This window comes from Lissotriton helveticus, chromosome 3_1 (assembly GCF_964261635.1).
Source record: "Lissotriton helveticus chromosome 3_1, aLisHel1.1, whole genome shotgun sequence".
Lineage (NCBI taxonomy): Eukaryota > Metazoa > Chordata > Amphibia > Caudata > Salamandridae > Lissotriton > Lissotriton helveticus.
In genome coordinates, this window is record NC_136061.1 from 169,997,222 (window position 1) to 170,010,175 (window position 12,954).

The window sequence follows — 12,954 nt, forward strand, 5'->3', positions numbered from 1 at the left end:
AATGAGAGGGACGGAGTAGTGAATATGTTTCTCAAAGAGCAGTTGCTCAGTATTTGTTGTCCAGAGTTGCGCCAGCACCTGTCGAAGTTTGGATACTTTTGCCCTTGGGAGCTTGCAAAGGAAGCAGAGCGCTGGGAAAGTGCTAGAGGTTCTCTAGAGTCACTGGTGAGTGACTCCAAAAGTAGTGGTTCAGGTCTCCTCCAGCCCAGCGTGGTGGAGGAGGCTCAGTGTAGCCCAGCTAGGTCCCAGGATAGCGAGGAGGGTGTAGGGGCTCACTGCCTGGCTCAGTGGAGCAGGAGTGAGGGGGAGACCGAGGGTCCCCAGACACCCGAAAACCTGCCTCAGGACTTGGATGGTTTCTGTAGGGAACACCAGGTTGGGGACCTAGGCTGTCCTGTTAGTCCATTTGAGGAAGATCTCCTAGTGAGTAGAGGACCTGGTGCTTCTGTAAACAGAGCTCCTGTGGTTCTAGAGTCTGGCAGTACCGCTCCGGTAGGGAGGGTACAGGAGTCCAGCGTGAGGAGTGATTGGGGGATGAGTTTCCCAGTGGATGCACCAGTGGACCAGGGACTAGCCAGTTGGGCTAGATCTTCTTGGGGGGACCCGGGTGGCGCCACTTCTGGTCTGGGGGATCTCCGCGCACTGTCAGGTGGACAGGGGACGGGAGATCTGCGCCAGACAGACAGTCACACAATATATGTGTCATTTGTTAGCCTCAGGGGGATGGTGTGTGAATCCCCAGAAGTCCTGGAGTGCCAGGCAATTGTTCCACCAAAGGTTTTAGACCAGAGGTTGGGAGGCCAGGTTCAGGATCAGCCTGACCTGAAGGGTAGGACGACTGTAACCAGTGTCCTGACCGGTTCTTCTTCCAGAGGAACTTTTCCAGTTGGGAGAGGGTAGAACTCTGGAAGGGGGTGCAGAGGGTGGGAGAGCCCACCTCTGACCCCGGTGCAACCTGAGGGGTTAAACCCTGGGTTGGAATGGCATTCTAGGTGTACCCCTCACAGGAGGAGGAGGAACCCTAGAAGAAGAGGTAGGGGGAGGAGAGCCTCCTGGTCCACCCTAGGTTGTAGACCCTAGGCTGGAGAACCAGTGGCAGTCTAGTCCTGTCTTGCAGACAGGAAGAGTGGAGAATGGCTTCTATGTGCGAGGGGTTACTACCCGCCGCTCTGCGAATAGGCAAGGACCGGTGGCACCTGGGTGGCCCAGGGCCTGGTCCTGGCGGCGGACAGCTCGGGAGTACCAGTGGGGTAGCCCAGTTGGTCCGGACAGTGTGTTGAGAAGGAATCCCATGGGTTCACCGTGGCGTAGAACAGGAGGGTGTCCCTGCAGTTGCGGGCCCGCGTCCGTGTTCTATCGCCCCAAGCAGGGAAGTCCATCACGGTGGTGATTGGTCTACCCTGCGTTTTGGCTGGAAGGGGGTTGTGTTGGACTTGGCCCTTCTGGCAGGTTCACCCCTAAACTTTTTGCTTTTAATGGTGACCTGGTGATGGTGATTTTTGGGTTCTGCGCACTTTCACTGTGTCCCAGTGGAAAGTGCGTGCGCGCTCTGAGTGCGTGGAGTAAGGTTGGCCTGCCCTCCCATAGGAATGCATGGGGAATGTATGTGTCCCTGGTAGTTCCTGATGCGTGGGGTGTACAGGCTCGAGTCTGGTATGTGTGGACTCGTGTGATTGAATGCTGCGAGATGATGTATGCAGCATGTATGTGTCTAGTGTGGAAGTGCCACTTCTAGACATTGATGTACGTGTGCTGTGAGGGTGCTGGAGTGTGATTGTCTGGAGCTGGCTGGGATGCCAGGCTCCAGGATGTCTGGATGGGTCTGCCCAGTGTTGAGTGCTGAGATCAGCATGCTGATGTGAGGGGAGGGCTGCACCTGGTTCCTGATGGGGCTGGGCTTTCCCCACACAATGCTGGCTCCGCCCCCTGTGGTGCGTCTAATGACCCTAGCCCTGCCAGTGAATGAAAAGGGTAATTGAGCACATCCAGGGTGCTCCAAAACCAGCTGCGACTGGTTTCTCCCCCACCCTGCACAAAGACAAAGAAATGTGATGTATAAAAATGGGGAACAGAAGTTGTTCTTTCCTGATCCTACTTGAGGGGGGCTGCTGCTACTGGTGCCAGGAGGAACCGCCACTTGGACTGCCTCCCTGCCTAGAGGGCCAGTTAGCTGGCCCCTGGCCCAGCCTTGCCCCCCCGCCTTCCTGCACTCCTGGAGGACTTTTGCTGGGCTGGTTGGCCCCTAGCCCCTGGAAGCGCTTCGTTTTCGCTCTAGCGCCTGGGAGCGCTATTGATTGTCCTTTAGCGCTGGGAGCGCTTTACTTTTGCCTTAGCGCCTAGAAGCGCTTGATTTTGACTAGCGCTTGAGAGCGCTTTGTTTTTCAGAGGCCGGTGCCCACCCGGCATTGTCCGCCCCGATCAAGTGCCCACCTCGATCTATTCTTTTAAAAAGGAGCCGGTGCCCACCCGGCATTTGCAGATTCTGGCCGTGAAGTCTCCCCCCCCGGGCCGCCGCTCTGCCCACGACGACCCGGAAGCAGCTGACAGGCCGGCCAAATGCTGCGCGGCCTGCCTGGAAGTCCCGCCCTTGCAGGTCAGCCCGGAAGAAGAGGAAGTCTGAAGCTGCCTGCCGGGGCTCCCATGTGAAGAGAGAGCCCCGGGGAGAGAGGAGTCCGGCCGCAGCATCGGAGAGTCCCGAGGAGCGGGAGCTCTCCGTCCACAGCCTCCGCAGTCACTGGTGAGTGGGGCCCTTGGGTGCACTGTAAGGGAGGAGGGCGTCGGGGCACATTGCCGGTGCCCGCCCCTCCCGCCTGTGCTATCTTGAGCTGAGGCTCCACCGACAAAGGGGGCATAAGTGTTTATTCTGAGTCCCCAGAAGGGGGACTCCAACGTTACGGCGCAAGTTGCTCTGCTAGCACATGAGGGGCTCAGGGGGCAATACAGTGTCTTTGAGCCTAAGAAAGGCTCCGGGGGCAATACTTCATTGAGAGCCCGAGAGGCTCAGGGCCCATTTGTTTGTATTTCGATTCCCCCGTGAGGGACTCCAACGATAGTGACGGGCCCAGAGAGGCTTGTGGGGGCATTGTTTGTTTGGAGCGCTGCAAGGCTCCACCAGAGGGCCGCTCCCCTGCCACAGTTGTCCTCAGAGCCACGAGGGCTCCAGGCGGCATTTCTCTGTTTGGCGAGCCACAGAGGCTCAAGGGGACATTTTGGTTTTACGAGCCCTGAGAAGCTCAGGAGGGCCAGTCATTGGTGTAGAGCCCTGAGAGGCTCAGGGGGACATTTTATTTGTTCAGGGCCTGGAAGGCTCCAACGTTGTCCCCACCATTTTCACCAGTTGCCCAGCACTTTGTGGGCAACTGCCACGTTTAGGCCCCTGACACTGGGACACAGGGCGTCCTAGCCCTAGAGAGGCCAGTTGGCCTATGGGCTGCCACAGGTTGTGGCTAATGTGATTCTGGTTGTATGCCTGATCAAAGGAGAGAGTGAGGACTAGGTAAGCCAGTCCGGATCCCCAGTTTATATGTGGTTTATCAATAAGGACTAACTAGAAATATGACACTCAGTTATGTACGTTTAACCGGTAAACCATTGGGTTTGTTTATAAAGCCCTCACCCACCAACCTAGTTGGCCCACCACAGTGACACCTAGCGTGTCCCGGGTGTGCTTCAACGCCAGAGTTACTGCGGAGCTGGTATAATTGCTGAGTGTGCAGTGTAGTGAGTGAGAAAGTGAAAGTTAATAGGCTATACAGTAGGTCCCAGTACCCGAGGGTAGGATAGATTTACTTTATTTACTGGGCCCCTGTTAGCGGATAAAAAGGCGGTCGGACGTTTTTTGGAGAGTTTATGACTTCCTACGTCCAGTGCGGTCTACATGTTTCAGCCAGGCCTTAAAAACTGGCTTTCCTCAGGACCAATGAGTATGTGATAAAGTGCAGTTAAATAATACTAAATTATAGTGTTTGTGTTGTTTTACAATGTGTCGCACTCCCTAAAGTGCGTCTATATGTAGAGAGGGGTTCCCTCATGCTTTTAACAGGCTAGTATCTGTAAAAGCCTCCTTGGTTCACTTGGCAGAGAAAAAGACCGGAATTGCCGGTCTGGTTCCTCCTTGGACCTGTCGTCCTTCTGCGGTGCCCGAAAACCGTTTTCGGGCACTGCAGAAGGAACCTTGTGAGTCTGTTTTGAGAAGTTGGCCTGATATATGATGCTCACTAGTTCTAGTGATCACCTTGTATCAGTCCAAACAACCCTTATGGGGATTGGTTGTAAGTCAACCTTATAGACCAGCTATCCTAATGGTAGCATGGACAAAGCAGTCTTAGGCTAAACTCTTTTGGCATGTGAAGCCAGCTGTTTTACCACATATAACCCCTTGAATACCAGATGAAAGGACACCACACAGGTTGTTATGAAAATAAACAGTATATTTATTAATAACAAACACCTCTGAACTCTTTATGAGATCAGAGGGCTAAGCACATGACAATCTCTTAAGAAAAATACAATAAGTTGCACAAAATTACAATGGTGCCCTAGGGGCACGACAAACCATATACTAAGTAAATGGTATAAGGAAATCGATAGAGGAAATGAAGATGCCAGCGGCTGTTGGATTGCTGGGACTACACTACCCTAACCTGAGGTAAGTAGCAGGAGGCCCACGGGACGCGTGTGCAGAGTGTGAACTCACACGCGAGATGCGGAACAAAGTCAATGGGCAGAACAAATTACGAAAAGGTAAGTAACAGACAGTTCCGACTAGTTAGGACTAAAACGACTGGATATCTGGACACTAGGAGAGTCAATCTACCTATGAGCACCAAAATGCTCTCGTTACCTAACCCACGGGCTGCGGGTGCATAGGTGTGAAAGTGTGTCGGGTTTCCGCGTTGAAGTCAATGGAGCCTTGAAGAAAGATGCTGCAGGCGACCAGGAGGAAGATGTCCGGTGCGATCCAAGGGTGGATCGAGGAAGAAGAGGACCTGAAAGCAGAGGGGACAGTGTTCAAAGTCACTAGCCAGTGACCAGTGTGGAACCAGGAGGGAACCAGATGCTGTCGTCGCGATCAGGTGAAGAGTGGACGCTTGTTGCTGCAGCCACGTGGACCAGGAGGTGTCTTCAACGACCAGGATGGAGGCACGAGCTGTCCCACGCAGGCTCTCGCTGTCGGCGGTGTCGGATCCGGATTTGAAGTCAACAGGCCTTGGCAAAGGCAACCCACGCGGTTAGTGGAAACGGCGTCTGGTGCGGACCAGGAGGGTCCGGGGTGCTCCTCTTTTGGAAGGGAGCAAGGGCCAGTCTGGGGCAACCAGACCAGCAGTGTAGATTTCAAGGATCGTCGTCTAGGAGGCCACTAGCCAGCCGGCAAGTGACCAGACAACGCGTCGAGCAGCAATCAAGCAAAAGGGCCCCACGCAGATCTCGTGGATGCTGGGGGGCTGGTATTCGGTGCAGGAGCTGCTCGGGGCTGGGGCTTCTCAATCCCCAAAGCACTTACTTGAGGATGCCTCAGAATTCGTGCTGGAAGCGAAGTGCAGTTTCTTCAAGATGGCCAGTCCCACGTGTCTCGTCGCACCCACGGGTCTCAGCTGTGCTGCAGATGTGGGTAGGGGTCTGGGAGTCCGGGTCTCGTCGGGCTCTGAAGTCTGGTTCCGGCAGGAAGGATGACAAAGAGAACAGCTAGGACGCTTGATGGTGCCTGCAGTTGCAGGGTGGACACTCCTTGCCCACAAGGGAGATTCTTCAGTCATCTGTGGAGCAGAACGTCGAAGTCCAGAGTTTCTTCTTGAAGAGTAGTTCAGGATAAATCTAATTTGGAATGAGACCAGCTCCTACCTTTATTCTAATAAAAGGGGGCTGTACTGCTGACTAGGTCCCTCCCATGGGCGGGACCAGGAAGGGGGGTGGTTACACCCCTTTCCTTTGTCCGGTTTCGCGCCAGAGCTGGAGTTCCCCAGCAACTGGTTTGAACCGGGGTATGCACAGGGACACCTTGTGTGCCCCAGGCATGTCTCATTTCTTTCAGCCCTCCCTACCTCAATACACAAAATCCTGTTTGGGGTGGTGCTAGCACCTCCCAAGGCAGGAAACCCTTTGTCCAGGCCTCCCTCGCTGGAAGGACTCCCAGCAGCAGGAGGTCAGACTTGTGTCTGTGGTGGCAGCATCCATTTTGTGATGCTGAGGCTTCGTTTAACTTTAACCGGGGTTCACAGTTACATACATGTTGTCTCCCTCTAAAAGGGTGGAATGCTACCCCTGTCACCAGAATTGGCGAGGGGGTAGTATTCCAATTCGTATGACATGTTTTGATAATGCTTTACCAAAGTTAGCATTCAACCGCGAGGATTATAATGCACTTAAGAATATATGGTATAGCGTTATCATGGTACAGCTATAAGGACTTGGTTCCGCAAGCTGCAGACAGGCTCAGCTCATGCTAGAGCACCATCTCACATAATTCCAAGCACTCTGCCTTCTGGATTGATAAGGCCTGCCATAGGAGTGACTGATAGGAATATATGTGTCCATTTTAGGGTTAGATATAGGTATACTATATCTATAGCAAAGGGTGTTTACACCACCTTTCCACAGCTGTCTTACCAGCCAGTTGTGGCTGTGTAGATGGCCAGCCAGGGGTGGCATAATACATGCTGCAGCCCTTGGTAGGCCTTGGGTTCACCTATGCCCTGGGTACCTAAGGTACACTATACAGGGGCTGATAAGGTGTCCCAATACCAATTGGTAAATGCACCTAAAGTACATGGATGTCAATTTAGAGAGAGAACAGCTAGGCTGTGGGTCTGATTAGCAGGCCCACAGCCAGGGAAAGTCGTAAACCAGTGAAGCAAAAAGCAAAAATCTGGGTGACCATAGGATTGCAGACCCTACTCTCCTACAGTCGCCTCGAAGGGGAGGGAGTAGCCCCTTCGGACGATTTCCAGCACTTACCTGTCCGATGTTGTGGAGCGCCAGTGGAGGAGGTGATGGCGAACCCTGCCCCCCACTGGTGTCGAATGGGCTTGAAAGCTCGGACTAGGAAGGCTTTGAGGCGGATGCTGCGGGGGTGGATGTGGACTGGCCTCGCCGCTGTCCCCTGGCAACGACACAGCGGTTACCACGTCCGCTGCCGAGCTGGATGTTAGTCTGCGGCCCGTGGCTGGCAGGACGTGAGGGGGTGCCCCTTCCTTGGCCACGAAAGGAGCGAAAGGCAGAAGTTTGCTGGAGCTGGCCTGACAGGCCCAAGGACTTGGCCGGAGCCCTGGAGTCCTTGAAACGCTCAAGCGCACTGTCTGCCTTGTCGCCGAAAAAGGCAAAGGCCCTCAAAGGGCATGTCCATGAGGGAATTCTGGACATCAGCCAGGCATGGCGGCGAACCGCCACCGTCGTGGAAATCGCCCTGCCCAGTGAGTCCGTGGTATCCATCCCACATCGGATAGAGTACCGTGCTGCATCCCGCCCTTCTGCAAGGGCTTGAGCGAGTTTGACCCGGGCCTCCTCCCGGCAAGCTGGCAGCACGTCCGCGACCGTGTCCCCGTGTACCTTTCGTATTCCCGATCAGGTGGTGCAGTCGGGAATGCGGTCTGGGAGTTAGAGGCATGGATAACCAGGCTCTCGGGGGTGGGGTCGGTGGACAGGAAGCTATGGTCGCCCGGGGCCGGGCGGTGGCGCCTGGCCACGTTCCGATCTACAGGGGGACCAGTAGCGGGTCTGGACCAAGTGCCCAACAGAACGTCAGTAAGGGCCACATTAAACAGCAGTAGAAGCTCCGAAGAGCTTGCCTGCGGTTTAAGGACCTCAGTGAGAAGGTTAGTCCTCACGGCGGCGACAAGGAGCTCAAGACCCAAGGCCACGGTAGGAGGGGAGACAAAGCCTGTGTCGGGCTAAGTGTCCAAACCACTGGCCTCCCCTAGATCCACTGCCCAATCCTGAAACGACTGGCACTCTTGTGCTAGAGGGTCCTCAGACCCCTCCCAATCCCCCTCGCCACCCATCTCCTGATAGTCAGGTTCAAAGGATGGGGCCGGATCATAAAAGAATTGCTCTTCTCTCGGCGTCGAGCGACGTTGGTCCGACGCCGGATCCGGACTGAGGGAGGAACCGGGGACGACGTTGTCCTGGGACGGCATTGGGGGCAACACCCTGGGGGTCGGTGCCGGCGAAGGGGTCGTAAGGTCGACCAGCGGTGTTCCGGACCCGGATCCGCTGGGGCCCTTACGGAGTCAACGACGGCACCGGGGCCGAAGCACCCGACGGTGCCAGGCCCGAAGCACCCGGCCCGCTTGTGCTCCCAGTCGGGCCGCGGGCCCCGAAGTCGCCATAGCGGGACCCAACGGAGAAGAGAGCGACCTCATGGCCCTGAGGAAGGCATCGATCTCCTCCGGCATCGCGTTCAGCCCAGGGACTGGCGGGTATGGAGCTGGCAGCAGCGCCTACGGCGGAGCCGCGTGGGTGGTGTCACCCGAACCCCCGGCCACATCGCGCGAGCGTCGTGGGGAGTCGGAAGAGCGATGTCGCCTCTTTGACTTCTTGTGCCTCTTACCTGAGGACTTGGAGCCCGACGAATAGTGTCGATTCGCTGAGCTTCGATTACTGTGGCCCCACGACCGGTCCTTCGACCTTCCGTGCCCGCTGCGATCGCAGATTCACAGAGCGGTTCTCGGCTCTGCTTTCCACTCGACAGCCCCTACTCCCCTCTAAATCGCGTAGCAGAAGAATTGATTGTATATAAGACATCGCGACTCAGCGCCTCGTTGTCATCGTACCAGCAGGAAAGGCAGCACCACGGAGGCCCGTATTCATTACAGCACATATACAAGGTAATATGCTCCCACCATAACGGGCCCAGCCCTTAAATTTGATAATGCCAATACTGTCATTGATGAAGAGACTAACAGCAGACTCTTCTTCACAGTGACCAGACCGTCAAGAATGAGCCACCGCCATTGACGTAGAACACCTCCATATCCCCTTCTAGCATCTACTCGTAAGGAGAGAGAGCCACCGTGCGCCTTCCGGTAAGAATCGTCTTTACCCTGGGCTTATTCTATGACATTACGCTTTTTCCCTCCATTGACCCGTGCCTACCACTTAATCCGTTTTACAGCCCCCTGCTTCTTACACGACGGATCCATTGGACCGATCCTCTACACACATTTGCCTGCCCTGCACTGCACTAATTACATGGTCGCCCTTCATTACTCACGCTGCGACCTTCCTTCCCTCACTGGACTTGTGAGTCTCATGCAGTTCTCATTCTATTACGTTTCCACAGCTCCTGGCCGGGAACCCTGTGAGTTTTTTGTATTCACTTCTGTAGGAGAGTAGGGTCTGCTTCCTATGGTCACCCCCATTTTTTGCTTTTGCTTTTCTGGTTTTCAACTTAGATGTGGCTGTGGGCCTGCTGATCAGACCCACAGCCCGGATGCACTCTCTCTAACTTTACACCATGTACTCTAGGTACATCCACAATTGGGAATTGGCTCACCTTATCTGCCCCTGTACAAGTGTACCATAGGTACCCAGGGCATAGGTGCAACCAAGACCTACCAAGGGCTGCAGCATGTATTATGCGACCCCTGGCTGGCCATCCAAACTGACACAACTGGCTGATCACTCAGCTGGGGCATGGTCGTGTAATCACCCCTTGCTAAGGTATAGTATTCCTATATCTACCCTTATATATAGACACACAGTAACTGTTGGAAATGGGATCCCTGGCTGGCCAGGGCTTTCGCCAAAGTCAGTCAGAGACCCACACACCCAAGTCAGGGCAAGGGAGTTACACGCCAAGATAACCCCTACTCACCCTCTAGGTAACGTGGCGCGAGCAGCAAGGCTAAACTTGGAGGCGATGTAGGTTAAGTATTTGCGCACGCACCCCAGCAACAACAACCAAAGGCCCACCACAAAGGAAACTCCACACAAGGTTATGTAAAAATAGCCTTTGTATTATAATAAATATACATCAGATAAAACACACATCTTGTTACACTGTGCCAACAGGCACGGGCGGAATTTACAAGGGATATTGCACAGGACAGGGCCACTTGGACCACTGTCAGGGGTATCAGCACTTTTAGAACTTAGCACTTGTAGAAAGAAAAATCAGTGTAGCACACAATATAAAAATAGAGCACACAACCAGTAATCACTGGTAACAGGACCTCACTAGCACCACCTGTACTAGGGAGAAAACAACCACCTATGTATTACAATACCTGTAGGGGTGTAAGAGGAAAACACATGATGCAATGCATAACATTCATTCAGAGGTGTAAAGGCACATGACGCATAAAAACACATTCAGAGGTGCAGGGGAAGGAAACACATGATGCAGAACCTACATTCAGCGGTGTAAAAGCAAAGCACATGACGCATAAAAACACATTCAGAGGTGCAGCACAAGAGAACACATGATGAATAAACTACCCATTCAGAGGTGTATAGAAAGTACAATTGCGCCAAACTCACGTAAGTCACCACCTGTGACTGTCCCTAGGCCCTCTGGCCTCTCTAGGGCTAGGACGCCCTGTGTCCAAAGTCAGGGTGCCTAAACGTGGCAGCTGCCCACAAAGTGCTGGGCAGCTGAAGGAACACTGGTGAGCAAAAACACACGTGGGAGCCTCGCAGGCTCTGTGCCCCCAGGACAAAGATGTGCCCCTTGAGCCTCTCTGGGCTCTTAAAACAATTATGGCCTCAGGCTCTAATCACACATGTGGGCGGGGATCCTTCTCCCAGGCTCTCAATCAACTGAAACGGCACTCACGAGCCTCTCAGGGCTCTGCAAGAAGATGCGGCTGTTACGGTGGAGTCCCTCACTGGGGACTCTGAACGTGTAATTGCCCCCAGGAGCCTCTCGGGCTCAACTACCAACGTATGCCCCTGAGCCTCGCAGGTTCTATCAACAAAAATGCCCCGGGCGTTGGAGCCCCGGGGCTCTGCACACTGGAGGGGGGGGCGGGCACCAGCAATGTGCCCCGACGTCCCCCTCTCTCCCAACTGCCCTGGACTTGGAGCTCCCGCCCAGCCGGCTTCACTTACCGACACTTCTTCAGGCGGGGGCTCCTTCCGGCGGTTGGTGCAGACTTCCTCTGTTGCTCCGGTGTGGAGCGAGCTACACGCTGGGTCCGGAGGAGGCGGGGTAGGCTCTCGTCCTCCTCCTGGATGGCGACGCACCCTCGGCCGTCGGCGGGGCTCTCCCAGGCCACGGGAGCCCCGCGGGACCAACAGCACTTCCGGGTCGTCCGGTTGTCCCTCTTCCTCCTGGGCAGTACGTGCGGCCGGCGCCCCAGCCGCAATTAGGCCGCCATTTCTCCGACGTCCTCGAGGACGCTCCTTCCGTTGCCGGGCAACCCTCCGGCCAGGCTGATACTCAATAGGCTGGCGGGACAGCCAATGGCAGCGCGGCCCTGCAGACGAGCCCCCAGGCTCCGGGTCGCGCTGCTGGGCAGGCAGGAACTTCTCGCCGCAATCGGGGTAGCCTCCCGGGAATTCACAATTCAAAGCGAGGTGGCACTCGCTTGGGCGGCAATGACCCTGGCAGGGTGGGCACCTGCCAGGGGGCTCCCAGCTCGGCAAAGAACGGGGCAAAAGCCGGGTGGGCACCGGCTCTCACCAATAAAGCGCTCCTAGCGCTAGGACGAAATAACGCGCTCTCAAGCGCTAGAGGCCCAAACAAAGCGCTCCCAGGCGCTAGGGGCCAACAAGCCCAGCAAAAGGCCTCCTAGGCAGGCAGGGGGGGGGCAAGGCTGGGCCCAGAGCCAGCACACTGGGTCTCCAGGCAGGGAGACACCCCAAGTGGCGGTCCTCTGGCCCAGCAGCAGCAACAGCCCCCTCTGGCAGGATCCAACAGCAGAACAGCTTCAGTGGGGACACAGCCCCATTTTTATACAGTGCATTCCTTTGTTCAAGGGTGTAGAGTGGGGGCGGAACCAGTCGCAGCTGGTTCTTGAGTACTCTGTTTACCTCAACCACCCTCTCTATTCACTGGCAGGGCTTGGGTCATTAGACACACCACAGGGGGGCGGAGCCAGCATTGTGTGGGGAAAACCCAGCCCATCCAGGACACAGGTACACTCCTCCCACACATCACTCATGCTAATCTCCCACTCACCACCGGGCAGACCCATCCAGACTTCCTGGAGCCTGGCATGCCAGCCAGCTCCAGCCAATCACACGCCAGCACCCTCACAGCACACGTACAGCCATGTCTAGAAATGGCGCTTCGCTACTAGACACATACATGCTGCATACACCGTTGCGCAGCATTCACTCTCACGAGTTCACACATACCAGACTCAAGCCTGTACACCCCACGCATCAGGAACTACCAGGGACACATACATTCCCCATGCATTCCTATGGGCGGGCAGGCCTAGCTCAGCACATGCACTCAGAGTGCGCACGCACTTTCCCCTGGGACACAGTGAAAGTGCGCAGAATCCTGAAATCACCATCTCCAGGTCACCATTTCAAGCAAAAAGTTTAGGGGCGAACCTGCCCTGCGGGCCAAGTCCAACACAACCCCCTTCCAGCCAAAACGCAGGGGAGAACAATCACCACCGTGATGGACTTCCCTGCTTGGGGCGATAGAACACGGACGCAGGCCCGCCACTGCCGGGACACCCTCCTGTTCTATGCCACGGTGAACCCCTAGGGTTCCTTCTAAAGCTACCGTAAGGACCAGCTGGGCTACCCCACTGGTACTCCTCAGCTGTTTGCGGCCAGGACCAGGCCCTAGGCCACCCAGGTGCCACTGGTTCCTGCCTACTCACGAAGTGGGGGGTAGTAACCCCTGGCACATAGTAGCCATTCTCCACTCCTCCTGTCTGCAAGACAGGGCTAGACTGCCACTGGTTCTCCAGCCTAGGGTCTACAACCTCAGGTGGACCAGGAGTCTCAGGGAAGGCTCTCCTCCCCTTACCTCTTCTTTTAGGGTTCCTCCTCCCC

The 12,954-nt window shown here is 55.5% G+C and overlaps 1 protein-coding gene across 7 annotated transcripts in view; it reads left to right on the forward strand.

The window, feature by feature from the left end:
* Positions 1-12,954, forward strand: part of TSPOAP1 (TSPO associated protein 1) — a 3,238,928-nt gene that overhangs the window by 2,823,057 nt on the left and 402,917 nt on the right. The gene's annotated exons all lie outside the window — the stretch shown is intronic.